This window comes from Chiloscyllium punctatum, chromosome 8 (assembly GCF_047496795.1).
Source record: "Chiloscyllium punctatum isolate Juve2018m chromosome 8, sChiPun1.3, whole genome shotgun sequence".
Lineage (NCBI taxonomy): Eukaryota > Metazoa > Chordata > Chondrichthyes > Orectolobiformes > Hemiscylliidae > Chiloscyllium > Chiloscyllium punctatum.
The window spans coordinates 78,149,296-78,167,490 of record NC_092746.1 but is presented as its reverse complement, the minus strand read 5'-3'; the positions used below and the strand labels follow the sequence as shown (position 1 = coordinate 78,167,490).

General features: G+C 40.8%; 1 protein-coding gene across 14 annotated transcripts in view; it reads left to right on the top strand.

Annotated features, from left to right (window-relative positions):
* Positions 1 to 18,195, top strand: part of steap2 (STEAP family member 2, metalloreductase) — a 226,015-nt gene that overhangs the window by 9,265 nt on the left and 198,555 nt on the right. For 2 of the 14 annotated variants that reach the window (XM_072575877.1, XM_072575871.1), the window contains exon 2: positions 13,030 to 14,196. The exons of 11 other annotated variants lie outside the window; for them this stretch is intronic. The gene's annotated coding sequence lies outside the window, so the exon portion shown is untranslated. Of the gene's footprint in view, positions 1 to 12,457; positions 12,610 to 13,029; positions 14,197 to 18,195 lie in introns of all 14 variants that reach the window. One more of the 14 variants, XM_072575872.1, reaches the window with a different exon arrangement.

Sequence of the window (18,195 nt, the reverse complement as noted above, 5' to 3'; positions counted from 1 at the left end):
ATATCCTAAATTAATCTAGTCCCATTTGCCAGCACTTGGCTCATATGTCTGCAAACCCTTCCTATTCATATACCCATCCAGATGTCATTTAAATGTTGTAATTGTACCAGCCTCCATCACTTCCTCTGGCAGCTCATTCCATACACACACTATCCTTTGCATGAAGATGTTGTCCCTTAGGTCCCTTTTAAATCTTTCCCCTCTCACCCTAAACCCATGCCCTCAAGTTCTGGACTCCCCAAACCCAGGGACAAGATGTTGTCTATTTACCCTATCCATGCCTCTCATTATTTTATAAACCTCTATAAAGTCACCCTTCAGCCCCTATCTGTGGAGAGAAAAATAAAGTTAACCTTTCGAGTCCAGTGACCTTTCTTCAGAACTGAAAACAGCAAGGAAATGGTTGTATTCATGCTCATGATTGGGCTGGGGAAGAGGGAAGGACTGAGACAAGTACAGATGTTGCCCAGAGAGAGAGAGAGAGAGATGCAAAGGTAAGGAGACAAGGGGATTGTTGATAGCCAGCCAGGGAAGAAGAGGAACTGAATAGGTGATAGCAGGGTCTGAGTTCGTGAAAATGGGTTTCCTGTGCTACTAGCAAACCAATATAGACAGGACTTGGGACTGTGGAGGTGCGTAATGAACATGGAAGGAGGTGCCCGTGCTCCTTGTTGAGTCCTGAGGGCTGTGAGGTACCGAGGTGGAAGATGAGGTATTGTTCCTCCAGTTTGTACCAAGCATTGCTGGAGCACTGCAATAGGCCAGAAATATTTGCATAGGAACATGGTGATGTGTTGAATTGGCAGGTAACTGGAAGCTTGTGGTAACTTTTCCTGATGAAGCAGAGGTGTTGATAAAACACGTCAAAACTGCATTTCGTCTCCCTAGTGTAGAGGAGACCAGAGCAGTAAATATGTTAGACTAGATTGAATGAAGTTCAGGTAAATTACTGCTGGAAGTTTAGTCTGCAGTCTTGGATGGTGAGGAAGAAGGTAAACGGGCCAGTGAGCCACCTTCTGTGATTGCAAGGGAAGGTGCCATGGGGTGTGAAAGTTGGGCCACCTCTCTGCATCTGGAAGTTATGGAGGAGGGTTTCCAGAACTCATCACAGTTATGCTGAAAAGGAGTCCAGGCAATTTTAAAGTGCAGTAAAGAGCCACAAAGCCAAAAGACCTTCACTTACCTCCCAAAAATGCCCATCCGAGTGAATTTACCGTCAAAGGCAAATTCGGACTATTCAACTGCAGAATCCATTGCAGCTATTGAACACAACTCTTCAACTTCAGCCTTTCATTCCAGAGACAATCAACTTTATTTATTTCAAAAATAGACATGTATTTACTTATAAATTATTTATGAATCAAGTACAAAACAATTCAGTACAGACTTTGCGAAAAATAGTAGAATTTTGACATGCCTCATTAGAGCTTCAATCCAATTGCAACAAAGAATAGAATGGACTTTGAATATACGTGACAATAATGAGGTACAGTAAAAAAATTATACATCACCAATTACATCCGTGATTTAGATACAAAAGTACCTAGGCACAGCTTCTTTATTACAAGATTTGTTACAGAAATAAATATCCAGCGTTACAGAAGATATTTCAGTAACAGCAGATCATGATGGCACTGAACTTCCAGTCTGCACTGGGCGCTGGCTCCACACCACGCCAGTGACACACTGCACCAGGAAGACTGCTGCAGGAGGCCAGAAGGACGCCATACCGTGAGACCACCACGCCAAGCTAGGGATCATCACTCCTCACCAGAGGTCATCAAAGGCCAGGAGTCAAAGGGGAAACAAAGCAAAGAAGACAAAAAAAAGATCTAGGAAGATGAAAACAAGAACAGCAAGCAGTTGTTGTTTGACTCTATCACTCCAGAAAATCAACACTTCAAATACAAGTTAGGGGCCTGCAGTAACAGAGGACTGAATTGAGTTTCACCCATCTAAGTATCCTTGATCATTTTCTGTACTACATTTTTCTCTGTATTTGGTCAGCAACTTTATTACTGTTACTTAAGCAATTTGCAGCAATTTTTATACAAAAATATTTAATATAAATAAAATATTTAAATTACTAGAGACTCCTCGATCAAAATTTTGAACCTGATTATTTTTAAATTGAAGCAAATTATAATTGTGCAAATTAAAATGGAGCTACATAAACAAATTCGCAGATCATGAATCACTTTGAGCAAACACACTGTATCTGCTCTTCACAGCTGTGGTGTGGATGTTAAAATATTTTACTTGACTATAAAATACTTCGTAGAAACAAGGTTATCTCTGGAAACAGTTAAAATCCAGACGCTTCAATCATCCTAGTTTGTCTTGTTTAGTGAAAAATAAGAAGTGTTTACATAAAGATTATTTTGTACAGCTATTAGTGAGCTCCTGTATTGTCTAGTTCCTCTGTTTCTACTAATTAACGTTTATTTTTTGATAAACATTGTTGAAACACTTTTAGATCTCCACAGTCCTTGCCTGAAGTGAACTTATTTTCCAAATCTTCTTCAGTATCCATGACTGTATCTTCTCGTTCCTGGTAATATGAATTTATACTGCATCTCTTCCATTACTTGCTGTGCTCCAGGTTAATAAAAGACATCATTCAAAAATGCATTCTCTCCATTCTGAATGTGATATCCTTGTATCCATCTTTTCTGTTTCCTTCTTTACCATTCCCCCATCTCTTCGCCCACCCCAACTTCCTGGAAGAGTTAAAAAAGATGCAGAACTATAGACAATTTCATGAACCAGTGGCTTCACCCTTCAACAATGATTGCGAAGGTTGCTGGATGCCAAAATGTTGCTCTGCCTGCTACAATCTGAAGACCCCACCTGCTTCAAGAAGACCACCATCATCCTAGTACCAAAGAAAGCACTTGCAACATGCCTCAACGACTACGGCCCAGTGGCCCTGAACTCCAATATCATTAAGTGCTTTGAGAGGTTAGTCATGGCCCACATCAACTCGAGCCTCCCAGCTTGCTCCTAGCCCCTTCAATTTTGCTTACCAGCAAAACAGTCCACAGTGGATGCCATTTCACTCATCCCTGTAACATTTGGATAACAAGGACACCAACATCAGGCTCCTACTCATTGACTACAGTTCCGCCTTCAATACCATAATCCCTACCAGACTAATCTCAAATCTCCGAGCCCTCTGCAACTGGATCCTCAGCTTCCCGACCCACAGACTGCAATCAGAAAAGATAGACAGCAGCAATTCCTCCACAATAACCCTCAACACTGGTTCTCTGCAAGGATGCGTACTCAGCCCCCAAGTGTACTCCCTGTACACCCACGATCGTGTAGCCAAGTTCATATGAAGGTTATCTAGAAGTTTGCCGGCGATACCAGCATTGTAGGCTGGATATCAAACAATAATAAGTTAGAATACAGGAAGGAGGGAGAGGGCTTGGTGACATGGTGCAATTATAGCGATCTCTCTCTCTCAATGTTAGCAAAACAAAAGAACTGATCACTGACTTCGGGAAGAAAGGAAGAGCATACATTCCCACCTACATTAACAAAGCTGAGGTGAAGAGGATCGAGAGTGTCAAGTTCCCAGGAGTGATAGTAACCAACAGTCTATCCTATACCTCCCACATGGGTGCAATGGTCACGAAGGCACAAAAACACTTCTTCTTCCTCAGGAGACGTAGGAAATTTGAAATGTCCGTGGGACCTTCACTAACTTTTACAGATGCACCATAGAAATAATTTTATCTGGGTGCATAACTGCTTGGTGCAGCAATTGCTCTGCCCAGGACCGTAAGAAACTACAGAAAGTTGTTGCATAGCCCAGACTATCACAGAAGCCAACCTCCAATCAATAGACTCTAATTTACACTTCTTCCTGCTGCTAAAAGGCTGCCACCATCATCAAAGACTCCCTCCCCCCTGATAATAATCTATTCCAAAATCTCTTTGGTTAGACAGAAGATACAGAAGTTTGAACATACACATCAACAAGTTCAAGAACAGCTTCTTCCCTGTTGTTATCAGATTGCTGAATGGGTTTCTCTAATTTCAAATTTAATATTGACCTTTCTTTTGTGCCTTGTATTCCTTGTTCTGTCTAAGTACCTCATGATCTGTATGTCCTTGTCTGCTATGATTGGCAATATTGCTCGCAAAGCAAAGCTTGTCACTGTACTTGAGTACATCTGACTACAATAAATCAAATAACATTTGATCGAATCAAATGAGTTGGCTGCTATCTTAAATCTTTCTTTTGGGGCATGAACAACATGGGCTATCATGGGAAATCTGGCAGAATCACACAAGAAATCGACAGAGGTCTGTCTTGATGCTGAGAGCAACTCACTGCATTTTTAAACTAAATTCCAAATGTCAAGAACGGTTTCTTTCTAAGCAGCAGTGATTTTCTTTTAAGGGAGATTATTCTTTGGTACCAACCTTTATTGAAGTGAGTTTTGCTGTTAATAATGTGCAGTTTTCTATCCTTGCACTTGCCTCAAGCAAACTAAATGTCAAGTGTTCTTAACATGGAGGTCAGCACAGATAAATGGCAAGTCTAGCTCACTACTTTCTCCAAAGGACCTCTATGTTGGATATTAAGCACCAACATCTCAGGGCATACTCAATAGGCACAAGCTACACGCAGCCTATGCCCCCAGACATTGGCACTTGACATATATCAACCTCTAACAACCTTTATTGCACATCTCTAACTTACATCCACTTACAGGATGCCTTTGTATTTCAATCGAACATCTTGGGAGCAATGGCAATTCTTGCTGCAGTGCTGCAGCAAAGACACTTTGCATGCAGAGCCATGCATCCAGCACATGGATTAAACCAAGCTGCATATACGGGCTCTTCTCTTGCTCTCTTATCGTACATTCACTCTGACATTTCCTGGATGCTCACAGCATCCCTTGTCTTGGTTTTTTTTTGTTGCACCTTGCCCCTCATCCAGAGATACCAGGTTCACAGTACTGCTATATTGCTGTGCCAGGAAAGCTTATCATGGCTATTAACAGTCCTCAGTCAAGTCAAGGGACATAATCTTCACTTAGAGGGTCCTGGCACAATAAGTCAAGGGCAACCCGCAAGACAAATCCTGAGGCTTAGACACAATGCGCAGGATGGTTAGAGTTAGAATCCTTTTCCAATAAGGGATATGGAGTTGAATATTGGACAGTCCCCCATCCATCTTGATGCTATTTGTCCTATTGTGGACTGTTTTACTTCTGGAGTGAGAAAGAGGCAGTCATTAAATGAGATGAAAGGGGATGGCAAAGCTGATAGTGCTTTTGCTGGTGCAGGTGGGGAAGTGACCCGAGTAAGTGAGTAGGAAGCATAGGGGGCATGTAGGGTTAGTGATATTGGAATTTGGGGTGAGTAAGGGCAAGTGAGGTAAGATGTTGTAGGCAACTGAGAGAGTGGTAAAGCATGAGCCTTGTAGACTGTAGTTTTAACTACAACTAAGAGATTGGTGATAGACACTGCTGTAAGTGCAGAAGAAGTACCTAGAATAATTGAGAGATATGAAGGGTTATATCTAAAAAGAAAAAAACTCGTTTTTGTTCAAAGAAAGAATCTAAATCCATAACTATGCTAAGAGACAGAGAGGGTACTTAGTTCACTTGATGGATTTAGTTTTTTGTCCACCGAGTTAATTGACAACCAAAGTGTTCGTAAATGGTTTAGGTAGAGAATATATCCCAGTTCCATTGTACTAAGTCCATTTGGAATTTGATGTGGTGCCTGGAGTAGTGTTGATAGGAGTAGTCAAAAAATTACCTTTGGGTGGAGTTGACTTATTTCTGGCAAGAGGAAAAGTCAGTCGTAGCTTCATCTATTGTCCTGGGAAGTCCAATTGAGGCTAAAGAAATGGGAACAATTGCAGGAAGGGATACTCGGGCATTATGTGTACCTTTTCTAAAAGAAAACTTTTGACATCTGCTATGACTCTGGGAGTAGCCAGGCATGACTTCCAACGCACTACCTCAGTGAGTCAAAATGCTCCCGTCCAGAGGGACCTCCAGAACCCCCTCCACAAAGCAGAGAACTAATTTCCCTTCTCTACCATGTACCAAGTGTAAGGGTCTGTGCTTTTTCCGGGTGCTGAACAGCCTTTTATAGAATGCCAGTCCATTCTGAAATGTATCAACAGAGTGAGTTGTTCTTGGTATGGTAAGTGGAAGAACCACCCTAGAATCGGCCAAGAGGAACACTGTAGGGGTAGAGTAGGTAGTTAATGAGGCAAGTTTGGTATGAGGCAGTGAGAAAACTTGCTCGGACATACAGAGAAACCAACAAAAATCTGCGAAACTGATAGCAAATAAGTGTGATTCAGCCCATAGTTAAAGTATATGAAATGCCCATACAAGACTGAAAGACTGAAAGAAGGTATTTTTAACCTGCCAAGCTGAATGGGTATTAATCATAGAGTCATGCAGTTATAGATAGTGCTGCTCAGATGGGTTAAACAGTGGCCAACTGAAATGTGTGGGGTGATGCATTTTGGGAGGACTAACAAGTTGAATGATAGGACCCTAGAAACGACAGAGGATCAGAGGTTCCTTGGTGTGCATATCCATAGATCCATGAAGATAGCAGGAAAGGCAGAATTAAGGTTAATGAGGTATTGTGGTTCTGTTCGCTGAGCTGGGAATTTGTGTTGCAGACGTTTCATCCCCTGTCTAGGTGACATCCTCAGTGCTTCGGAGCCTCCTTGTTAAGCGCTTCTGTGATTTTTCCTCTGGCATTTGTAGTGGTTTGAATCTGCCGCTTCCGGTTGTCAGTTCCAGCTGTCTGTTGCAGTGGTCGGTATATTGGGTCCAGATCGATGTGCTTACTGATTGAATCTGTGGATGAGTGCCATGCCTCTAGGAATTCCCTGGCTGTTCTCTGTTTGGCTTGTCCTATAATAGTAGTGTTGTCCCAGTCGAATTCATGTTGTTTGTCATCTGCGTGTGTGGCTACTAGGAATAGCTGGTCGTGTCGTTTCGTGGCTAGTTGGTGTTCATGGATGAGGATCATTAGCTGTCTTCCTGTTTGTCCTATGTAGTGTTTTGTACAGTCCTTGCATGGGATTTTGTACACTACATTGGTTTTGCTCATGCTGGGTGTCGGGTCCTTCGTTCTACTGAGTTGTTGTCTGAGTGTGGCTGTTGGTTTGTGTGCTATTATGAGTCCTAGTGGTTGCAGTAGTCTGGCTGTCAGTTTGGAAATGCTCTTGATGTATGGTAGTGTGGCTAGTCCTTTGGGTTGCGGCATGTCCTCGTTCCGTTGTCTTTCCCTTAGGCATCTGTTGATGAAATTGCGGGGGTATCCATTTTTGGCAAATACATGGTATAGGTGTTCTTCTTTCTCTTCTTGCCGTTCTGGTGTACTGCAGTGTGTTGTGGCTCTTTTGAATAGTGTCTTGATGCAACTTCTTTTGTGTGTGTTGGGTGGTTGCTTTCGTAGTTTAGGACTTGGTCTGCGTGAGTGGCTTTCCTGTATACCTTTGTGGTGAATTCTCCGTTAGGTGTTCTCTGTACAAACAGAACAGCCAGGGAATTCCTAGAGGCATGGCACTCATCCACAGATTCAATCAATAAGCACATCGACCTGGACCCAATATACCAACCACTGCAACGGACAGCTGGAACTGACAACTGGAAGCGGCAGATTCAAACCACTACAAATGCCAGAGGAAAGATCACAGAAGCGCTTCACAGGAGGCTCCCAAGCACTGAGGATGTCACCTAGACAGGGAACGAAACGTCTGCAACACAAATTCCCAGCTCAGCGAACAGAACCACAACAATGAGCACCCGAGCTACAAATCTTCTCACAAACGTTAATGAGGTATATTGGATACTTGCTTTTATTAGTCAAAGCAATGAATACAAGAGCAAAGAGGTTATGGTGGAGCTGTACATAATGTTAGGCTACTTCTGGAGTACTGTGACCAGACTGCACAATGTGGAAGGTAGCCCTTCAGTCCATCATATCTGTGCTAGCCATCAAACATGCATCTATTCTGAACTCATTTCCAGCACTTGGCCTGTAGCCTTGTTTGTAATGTTGTTCCAAGTGCTCATTTAAATAGTTCTTAAATACCTTGAGGATTCCTGCATCTACTGCCCTATTATGCAGTGGCTATCCACAAACGTTTGGGTGAATTTGTTTTTCTCAGATCTCCTCTTTACCATAAAACTGTGACGCATGGTTATTAACTGCTCTACTAAGTAGATGAATTAGGATCATAGAATCCCTACTGTGTGGAAACAGGCCCTTTGGCCCAACAAGTCCATACCGACCCTCAGAAGAGTAACCCACACAGATCCATTCCGCAACCCTGTTACTTTACATTTACCCCTGACTAATGCACCTAACCTACACATCCCTGTGACATTTTGGGCAATTTAGCTTGGCCAATTCGCCTAACCTGCACATCTTTGGATTGTGGGAGGAAACCAGAGCAGCCGAAAGAAACCCACGCAGACACCGGGAGAATATACAAACTCCATATGAACAACGCCCGAGGCTGGGATCGAACCCAGGTCCCTGGTGCTATGAGGCAGCAGGGCTAACCATTGAACCACCATGCTGCCCTGAAGAGTTTCTCTACTTCTCTATCTTGTTAAGTCCCTTAGTTTTCTCTGCTCCAAAGAAAACAACCCCAGCCTGTCTAATCTGTTTCAAGGCTGAAATGTTCCAGCTCACGCAACAACCTGGTAAATCACCACGCACACTCTTCAGTGAAGTTATATCCTTCCTGTAGTGTAGTGACCAAATTGCATACAGGACTCCAGAAATGGCCTAACTAACATTACCTCTTTGCTCTTGTATTCATTTCTTTGACTAATAAAGGCAAGTATCCAATATACCTCCATAGCCTTAATTTTGCCTTCCCTGCTATCTTCATGATTCTATGATCATGCACGCCAAGGAACCTCTGATCGTCTGTCATTTCTAGGGTCCTATCATTCAACTTGTTAGTCTTCTCAAAATGCAACACCCCACACATTTCAGGACTAAATTCTATTTGCTACTATTTAACCCATCTGAGCAGCACATCTAGTGTATTGTAGGTTAAAACAAGGAAAATATTGGCTAATCTTGAAGCCAGCAGGAACTTATCAACTTCCGCATTTAACTGGAAGGTGCTTGTAAGCACAAGGCAAACCATTGTTGCATACTGGGGACTGCTATTAACTTGTACTAAAAGCTGATTTGCTTTACTTTTACAATGGATTCTGGCTTCAATTGCCAGCAGACAGGTTTACTAGGAATTCTGGAACAGAGGAAATTGATGGACCTGAGTAATTGGCATCTTAGAAATCCTTGATCATACAAATATATCACTTTTTTGCTCACAGATTTGTTCTGATAATGTGATTTTGCAATTCTCGATGTAACTTTCAAGATGATGAAAGTCAACTCCTTCTACTTTGGAGTTATTAAAAATTATTATCTGCGCTTCCCATCTTACGTTCTCATTTCCAGAGGTGTTTTGATGTTCTGCTTAATGTTTCGAGTTGATAATCTTCCATCCAATAGAATTAAAATTTCAGGCCTTGTATGTGCACTGTTCCATTAAAATCTGTAGTCCTGTGACTGAATAAACTATTCTAGTTGAAGGCACAAAAAGAATGAGATTATTTGACGATATGAACTGAAGAAAAGATTGTTTTCCCATTTGAATAATATGAGAAAAAACAGGAGCTACATTAACCTTGTTAATTCATTGGGAAGCAATATTAGGATCCCATGGTGTTTTTACTGATAAATCAGAACCAAGACTAAAATCTGGATAAGATCACTTTTTTGTTAATAAAGTGATAAGCACACAATCCTGGATATCAGGATTAACATCAACATTTCTGCAGCTGTAACATTGTATTCTTCACTCTGTTCTAATATCCTAATGCACTTTGTATGACCTGATTTGCCTGTACTGCACGCAAAATAAAACTTTTCATTGTACCTAGGTACATGTGACAATAATAAATCAAAAGCAAGTTTATTACATAAAAAAAGCCAAGCTATTTCCATTTCACTCGATTTGAAAGACACTGAAATACACAGTAAAAATACAAGCCCATCTATCCCAGCAGCATCACTTTCCACTTTCTCAAACACTTACTCCTTCACTGTCGTTTCTACAGGTTTGACTTAATTGTTCCTTTCAGTTCATGGTCTCGAAAGTTCAGTACACTCTTCCTTGATAAGTCACACAACTGTCCTTAGACCTCTTAGTTTCAAATAACCCTTCTGGGTTTTAACCAAACAGTTCTGGTCTGGAGCTTTCAACTTCACACTGATAAAATATACTTATTTACTTTTCTGAAATCTTTCCTTTCTCTATACGTTGCGTTATGACCAGGGATAATAAGCCAAACCAAATCACTAGATTTGCAACATTACGAAATTATTCAGTGACCCTCAAAATTTCCCAGTTGTTCCTAACTAGACTTTAGGAAATAGATCTCAGACACCAAGTTTATAATAAACAAAACTTAACAGTTTATTAATACTGTAACTTAAGTAGGGCAAACCTAAATAACGCGGTAATCAAGTTAATGTCTGTGATATCAGCCCAATGTTCTTTGATCTTATTCCCCATTCACATACAGGCCGACATAGTTAATGGATAAATTAAAAAGGAAATGAATGATGGATGTTGCCTTCATTTACTCCCTGGATAAGGAGTTGTTCAAAGACATTTATGTATGTCTAATTTCAAAGTGACTGACAAGTGTGAACTGTCGATAAACTTCCAGATTTATTTATGTATTTCTTACGTATTATGCATTATTTATGTATTTCTTACACACTGGGATTCTTTTCTTGGATTATTCTTTTTCAATAGAAACTAGGGAGTAAAATGCAGCAGCCGATCCCACAGCTTTCACAATGACTCTGCACCCACCAAAACCAGTCAGGGCCAGTTTACTCCCTCCTGTTCTTCTTTTAAATTAGTATTCTCAGTGGTTTAGTAGTTAGTATTGGTATTCCTTTGATTGACTAACTCAACATGCAGTCAGCTGCCAGATCTCCGCATGATGATACATGCAGTTGAATACTCCACTGTGATCCTTTGGTTAGTAAGCAAGTTGTATTATCTTGCAAACCAGCCACCAACAAGAAACGTGTGTTTGGTTTTCTTCCTGTTTTAAAAACAACATGCAGCTATTCAATGTTTAACTAACCCTAATTTTGGCTTGCAGTTCCATGAAAAGATGCAAGGAAAATAAAAGAACAATAGTAAGGGTCTCATATCAGACTTCATCCAGGACCTTTGTGAACTGAAAGTAAAAGCTTTTCAAGCTATGGGTTTTTTTCTGAAGAAAGAAAAGATCCTGACCTTTGTAAACTGAAGGCAAGAAAAAGCTCCTCAATTTTTACTCTGCTCGTAAAACCTTTCAATTGAAAACAAATTCCCATTAGCCCTCCATTGACTCCCTCTCTCATATAAAATTTTTAAAAATGCCTGGCTTTAGAAATCCTGACAAGTTAAATATTAAACTCACTGTATACAGAGGAAAATCCACTTGCCTGTAGTTCAAAATCACAACCCTGGACCAAATGATATTATTTGATTTGATTAATATTGTCACATGTATTGGGAGATATATATATATATATATATATATATAAAATAATTACACTTTTTACACCGTAACTGCATGTCATTCAATTTATTCAGTCTCTTGTACATATCAAGTTGTGAAGTCACTATGGAGCAAGCCATTGGGAGTAGTTTTGAATTGCTTCTCAGAGGTAGTATAATTTGAAGAGCCAGATGGCATTTCTCCATTCCAGATACATCCATGGTGCTTGGAGATTGCATTGATTGGTGAATAGTTTCGATATGAAATTAATAAAATCAAAAACAGCACTTTTTTCTTTTATACATAAAAAGTTTACCTTTATATGCATGGTAATTCTTATTTCATTCAGTGCACCCTCAAGTCCCCACATTGCAAAATGTGACTTGCTGATACTGGTAGATTAAATTAAATTCAAACCTGTAATGATTGTCCTGAGCTAAAAGCATTATTGCAAATATTTACTTCTTTTACCTTAATAAAAACATTGATAAAATCAACATAAATTTTCTCTTGCCAGGTGTGATTAGCCAGATGGTGCCTTGTTAATGGGGTGCCTAGTAGCCTGACAGTAAAGCTAACAAGGCACTTAGGGTTACATTTGAAATTAACCTGAGTTTCAAAATGGAATAGGGCCTCCAGCAAGTGTCAATGGAGAGGGAGGGTGCCAAACAGTGGAGTTCATGCAGTTCATGCAGAACTTGTCTGGAGAAAGGATGCACTTGTCGAAAAGAGGCCCATGCCTAGAGCATGAGATAGCCAAAAGGTTACCTCATCCAGATGTGAGGTACTTGTTTAATTCCATATAAATTCAGTTTTCCAAATTTAACTTCAATTTCCCTTCATGTTTGTAAATGCCTAAACTCCAGTGGAATAAAGAATCCCCGATTTATGATCTTCGGGTCTTCTGTGATGGCAAGGTTACATAGCACATGCATCAGGCCATGATGGTTGACGTTGAAAGTTGCTTGGTCGAAATGCAGTGGATCGTGGAGGAGTAGAATCTGGTATTATCTGTGAGGTAAGCTAAAGCAGTTTCAGTATATTTGAAGTCTCAGGCATCAGCAGTGGAAATTGGCCCTTCATATAAAACACACACGTATTGTCTTGATGCTACGGAGGAAGGGAACTGTATTCTTGCATGCATATTCAATTTGAATACTTCAGCTTACTGGACAGACCGATGTACCAGTGGTTAAAGATGGATTAAAGATGCACAGCTAGTTATGGCATCTAACGGCCTCAACCCAAGGGAGTAAGTGGCATTCGTGGTGGAACAGCCACCACTACAGTCAGATACAGAGGCACTAACCTGTGCATTGGCCACATCTTATCACCAAATGTGAAGCTATTTATGCATCCTGTATAGAGCCAAGCAGTAGGTGGCATTTCTTCAAAAGGGACTTGACCTAATGTGAGTGTGATTCGTTTATCCATTCAGGTACCCACATCAGATTCAGAGTGACTAGGGTCACAACTTTGAGAGCAAGATCCTCCAGATGCTTTGCAAGGTCTATGGCATTGCCAAGAGAGGTTCCACGCCTGATCATCCAAAGGAAGTGAACAGTGAAAATAATTCAACCATACTCTGCATGACCGTTGTGTATCAAAAATAGCCTGAGTGACTCTTGGACATGGTTTGTTTTGGAATGGCACCCTGTCCTCACTCACAGGCTATCTTTCCTTTGGACAAGACCCAGACCTTCCATCTCCTTGTGCTCACCACATCTACTGATGGAAATGGACAGGTAAATGAATGAGTAGCTAAGCATCACATGAGCTAACCTAGGAGTTCAAGATGGCATCCACAAGAGCCAAGAAAGGAACACTAAGAAGAAAATTGATTGAATAATAGAAGTGCTGATTGGACTGACTTTCCCCAATCAGAGCAAGAGTATTCCTCCTAATCAGTATTAGAATAAGCCTGGTATCCTGAATCCTGAGTCATCAAACAGCTGGACACACATGACCGCACCAATATTATTGAACCAATAGCTGGAGAGCAGCCTCAGAAAACAGTTCATTGAGTGGGAGTTGTTTCAGGCCAAAATTGTGTAATGGAACCTGAAGTTATGATGCCTGATGGCTCATACGGAAGAGCAAAACAATGAGGTACCCTGGAGTTGGTTGTGAATCCAGGGAATATATGCAATATGAGGAAGCCTACTCCTGGTAGTTGGCTCAGAGATGACTGGCTGGGAAGCAGCAACTGAAAATGCTGCTGATTGTACAACTCCTGGAGACCTGACCACAGTAGACTGCAATGTGGTGATCTGCTGCACAGACTGGACCCCATGGAAAGCACCAATAAAAGCTGAGGAGGTTATCTTGAAGAAATGTTGGCTGTCACCCAAAACTTGCCATTTTCCTGGATCGGTAATGCAAGAAGAGCATGCTGCAAGTAATGTGGACCCAAACATTCTAGCCACCATAGCACAATCAAACTTGCTAATCACATAATTGTTTCATTTCACTGCATATTTGTAAAGGCAAGATCCCAATGGAATAAAGAATCCTGACGTCATGGTTTTTGGGCTGTCCATGCGCTTGAGTCCATGCGCTTGAGTCTCACATTACAAAGTATGAATGAAATATATCTAGAAAAAAAGTGAGTAAAATTACTTGCCACTGTAGTAGATTATACCTGCAAATGATGGAAGTGTGTCTCCCAATGTCACAATCGTAAACCCAATTTCCAGAGATGTGACTTGGAGAGACAATGAGTTGAATAGCTTCCTACTGTGCTGTAATAATTCTGATGCACAGCTCTGTGATTGTAGTATGTAATAAATTATGCCTTTTGAAAATATTCGATATGCTTATTGAATATAACATATATTTAATTTATTTGTGGTCCATCAAACTGCCTTAAATGCTCACCAGAATGATAAATATCGAAAATCCCATTGTAAAAGTTTTCATAGATTATTTTTTTAAACAGCTCAAATGCAGAATATCCTCATTCTGAATATAATTATTACTGTCCATTGACACCAGACTGAAGAGTTAGATAGATGTTGAAGAATTGAATTCATTCATACAGTTAGTTCATTTGAAAGATGTCTCAGTATGTATTCTGCAGTAATGGGATCAGCAGTGGATCAGAAGACATGTCAAAAAGCTGGTCCATTTTTTTCAAAGTTGTTCCTTTTCTCAAGGATACTGTGTCCTTGGTTTTTTTCAGAGGGGTGGTAAACAGTCCGGGCTCCAAATCTACTAGTTTGATACAAAGATAAAGGGGTATTGGGAGGCCTTTTTGTTTATATGTAAACAGATGAGACTTTAGGCCAAAACTTTTATGTTTTAAGAAGTAACCTGTATAATGAAAGGGGAGCAGCCAGTCATAGAGATGTACAGCATGGAAACAGACCCTTCGGTCGAACCAGTCCATGCTGACCAGATATCCCAACCAAATTGAGTCCTACCTGCCAGCACCTGCCCCATATCCCTCCAAACCCTTCCTGTTCATATACCCATCCAGGTGCCTTTTAAAAGTTGCAATTATACCTGCTTCCACCACTTCTGGTAGCTCATTCCATGCATGTGCCACCCTCTGTGAAAATGTTGCCCCTTAGGTCTCTTTTATATCTTTCCCCTCTCATCCTAAACCTATGCCCTCTAGTTCTGGATTCCCTGATCCCAGGGAAAAGACTTTGTCTATTTATCCTATCCATGCCCCTCATGATATTGTAAACCTCTATACGGTCACCCCTCAGCCTCAGATGCTCCAGGGAAAAAAGCCCCAGCCTGTTCAGCCTCTCCCTATAGCTCAAATCCTCCAACCTTGGCAACATTCTTGTAAATCTTTTCTGAACCCTTTCGGGTTTCACAACATCGTTCCGATAGGAAGGAGACCAGAGTTGCATGCAGTATTCCAGCAGTGGCCTAACCAACGTCCTGTACAGCTGCAAGATTACCTCCCAACTCCTGTACGCAATACTCTGACCAATAAAAGAAAGCATACCAAACGCCTTCTTCACTATCCTATCTACGACTCCACTTACAAGGAGTTATGAACCTGCACTCCAAGATCTCTTTGTTCAGCAACACTCCCTAGGACCTTACCATTAAGTGTATAAGTCCTGCTAAGATTTGCTTTCCCAAAATGCAGCACCTCACATTTATCTAAATTAAACTCCATCTGCCACTTCTCAGCCCATTGGCCCATCTAGTCAAGATCCTGTTGTAATCTGAGGTAACCTTCTTCACTGTCCACTACACCTCCAATTTTGGTGTCACCTGCAAACTTACTAACTGTACCTCTTATGCTCATATCCAAATCATTTATGTAAATGACAAAAAGTAGAGGACCCAGCACTGATCCTTGTGAAACTCCACTGGTCACAAGCCTCCAGCCTGAAAAACAACCCTCCATCACCACCACCCTCTGTCTTTACCTTTAAGCCAGTTCTGTATCCAAGCAGCTAGTTCTCCCTGTATTCCGTGAGATCTAACCTTGCTAACCAGTCTCCCATGGGGAACCTTGTTGAACGCCTTACTGAGGTCCATAGAGACCTCATCTACCACTCTGCCCTCATCAATCTTCTTTGTTACTTCTTCAAAAAACCCAATCAAATTTGTGAGACATGATTTCCTATGCACAAAGCCATTGTTTATCATTTATATAAATGATTTAGATAGAATATAGCTTGTAAGTTGGTAAGGTTGCGATCACACTAAAATTATGGACAGTGAAGAAGGTTATGTAAGATTGCAAAGAGATCTCAGTCAATTCGGTCAATGGGCTGAGGATTGACAGATGGAGTTTAATTTGGATAAATGTGAGGTATTGCGTTTTGGTAAAACAAACAATGGCAGGACTTATACAATTAAAAGTAGGGCCTTAGGTAGAGTTGCAGAACAGGGAAACCTAGGGTTCAGGTCCATAATATTTTGAAGCTTGCAGGTAATTAAAAATGTGTTTAGCACACTTGCCTTCATTGCTCAGACCTTTTGAGTACAGAAATTGGGAAGTTATCTTGAGATTGTTTACGATGTTGATGAGGTCTCTTCTGGAGTACTGTATGCAGTCCTGGTTGCTCCCTTAGAGGAAGGATTTTATTAAGCCAGAGAGGGTTCAGAAGAGATTTACCAGGATGTTGCCAGGAATGGAGGGTGTGAGTTAAGGGGAGAGATTGGTTAGTCTAGGACTTTATTCACTTGAGTGTAGGAGGTTGAGAGGGTGACCTTATAGAAGTTTATAAAATTGTGAGGGATATAGGTAAGGTGAATAGCAGGTGTCTTTTCCCTAGGTAGGGGGATTTCAAGACTAGGCGGAGAAAGATTTTTTTAAAACTTCAGGGCAATTTTTTTATGCAGAGAGTAGTTTACGTGTTGAATGAACTTCTAGGGGAAGTGGTTGATGTCGATACAGTTACAATGTTGAAAAGATATTTGGATAAGCCCATGAATAAGAAATGTTTGGAGGGATGTGGGCCAGGTACAGGCAGGTGAGACTAGTTTAGCTTGGGATTATAGTCGACATGGACTGATTGGACCAAAGGATCTGTTTGTCTGCTGTATGATTATGACTGTATGATGCTATGACAAGAGATATTGAATATTTAATCAAAAAGGAAAACAAAGCATACTTATGTTTAAGGAAAATGAAATCATACAAGGTCCTTGACGAATATAAATGAAACAGGAGAAAGCTTAAACAAGGAATTAGGATGGCTAAATTTAGTTATGAAATTCCTTGTCAAGTGGAATTAAGGAGAATCCCAGGGAATTTCTCACCCTGGCAAGGAATTAGGAGCAAGAAGGCAGCTAGGGAAAGGATTGGTCCACTCAAAGACAAAGGAGGGAATTTATGTGTGGAGCCAGAGGGAGTGTGTGAGGTCCTTAATGATGGTATTCACGTGATGGGAGGGTATGTTGAAATTCTAGGGCATGTTTATACTATTGAGGAGATGTTGATGTTTTGAAAAACGTTAAGGTACATACGTCCTCAGTGTCTTATGGGACTATCTCAGGATACTAAGTGAGGCAAGGGAGGAACTGAAAACAAAAAAATATTGGAAATTACACCAGGTCAGACAGCATCCATGGAGAGAAAGCAAGCTAACATTTCGAGTCTAGATGACTCTTCATCAGAGGCAAGGAAGGAGATTGCTGGAGCCTTTTTAGCTACAGGAAAAGTCCCCGAAGACTGGAGGATAGCCAACATTGTTCCTTTGTTTAAAAAGGGCAACAAGGATAATCCCAGAAATTATAGGCCAGTGAGCCTTACATCAATGGTAGGAAAATTCTTGGAGAAGATTCTTAGGACAGGATTAATCACATTTGGAAAAGAATGGACTCATGAGGGATAGTCAGCATGGCTTTGTGCAGGGGAGGTCTTGTCTCACAAATTTGAGTTTTTTGAGGAAATGGCAAAGACGATTGATGAGAGCAAGTCACAGATGTTGTTTAAGTGAACTTTAGTAAAGAATTTTACTAACTTCATGAATGGTTGGTCCAGAAGATTAAATAATGTGGGATCCATGGTGAGTAGGAAAGTTGATTACAAAATCAGCTTGATCTAGTTTTCTGACTGGTGATCTGTGACCAGTGGTGTTCACAAGGATTAGTGTTGGGACCTCTGTTGTTTGTAATAAATATAAAC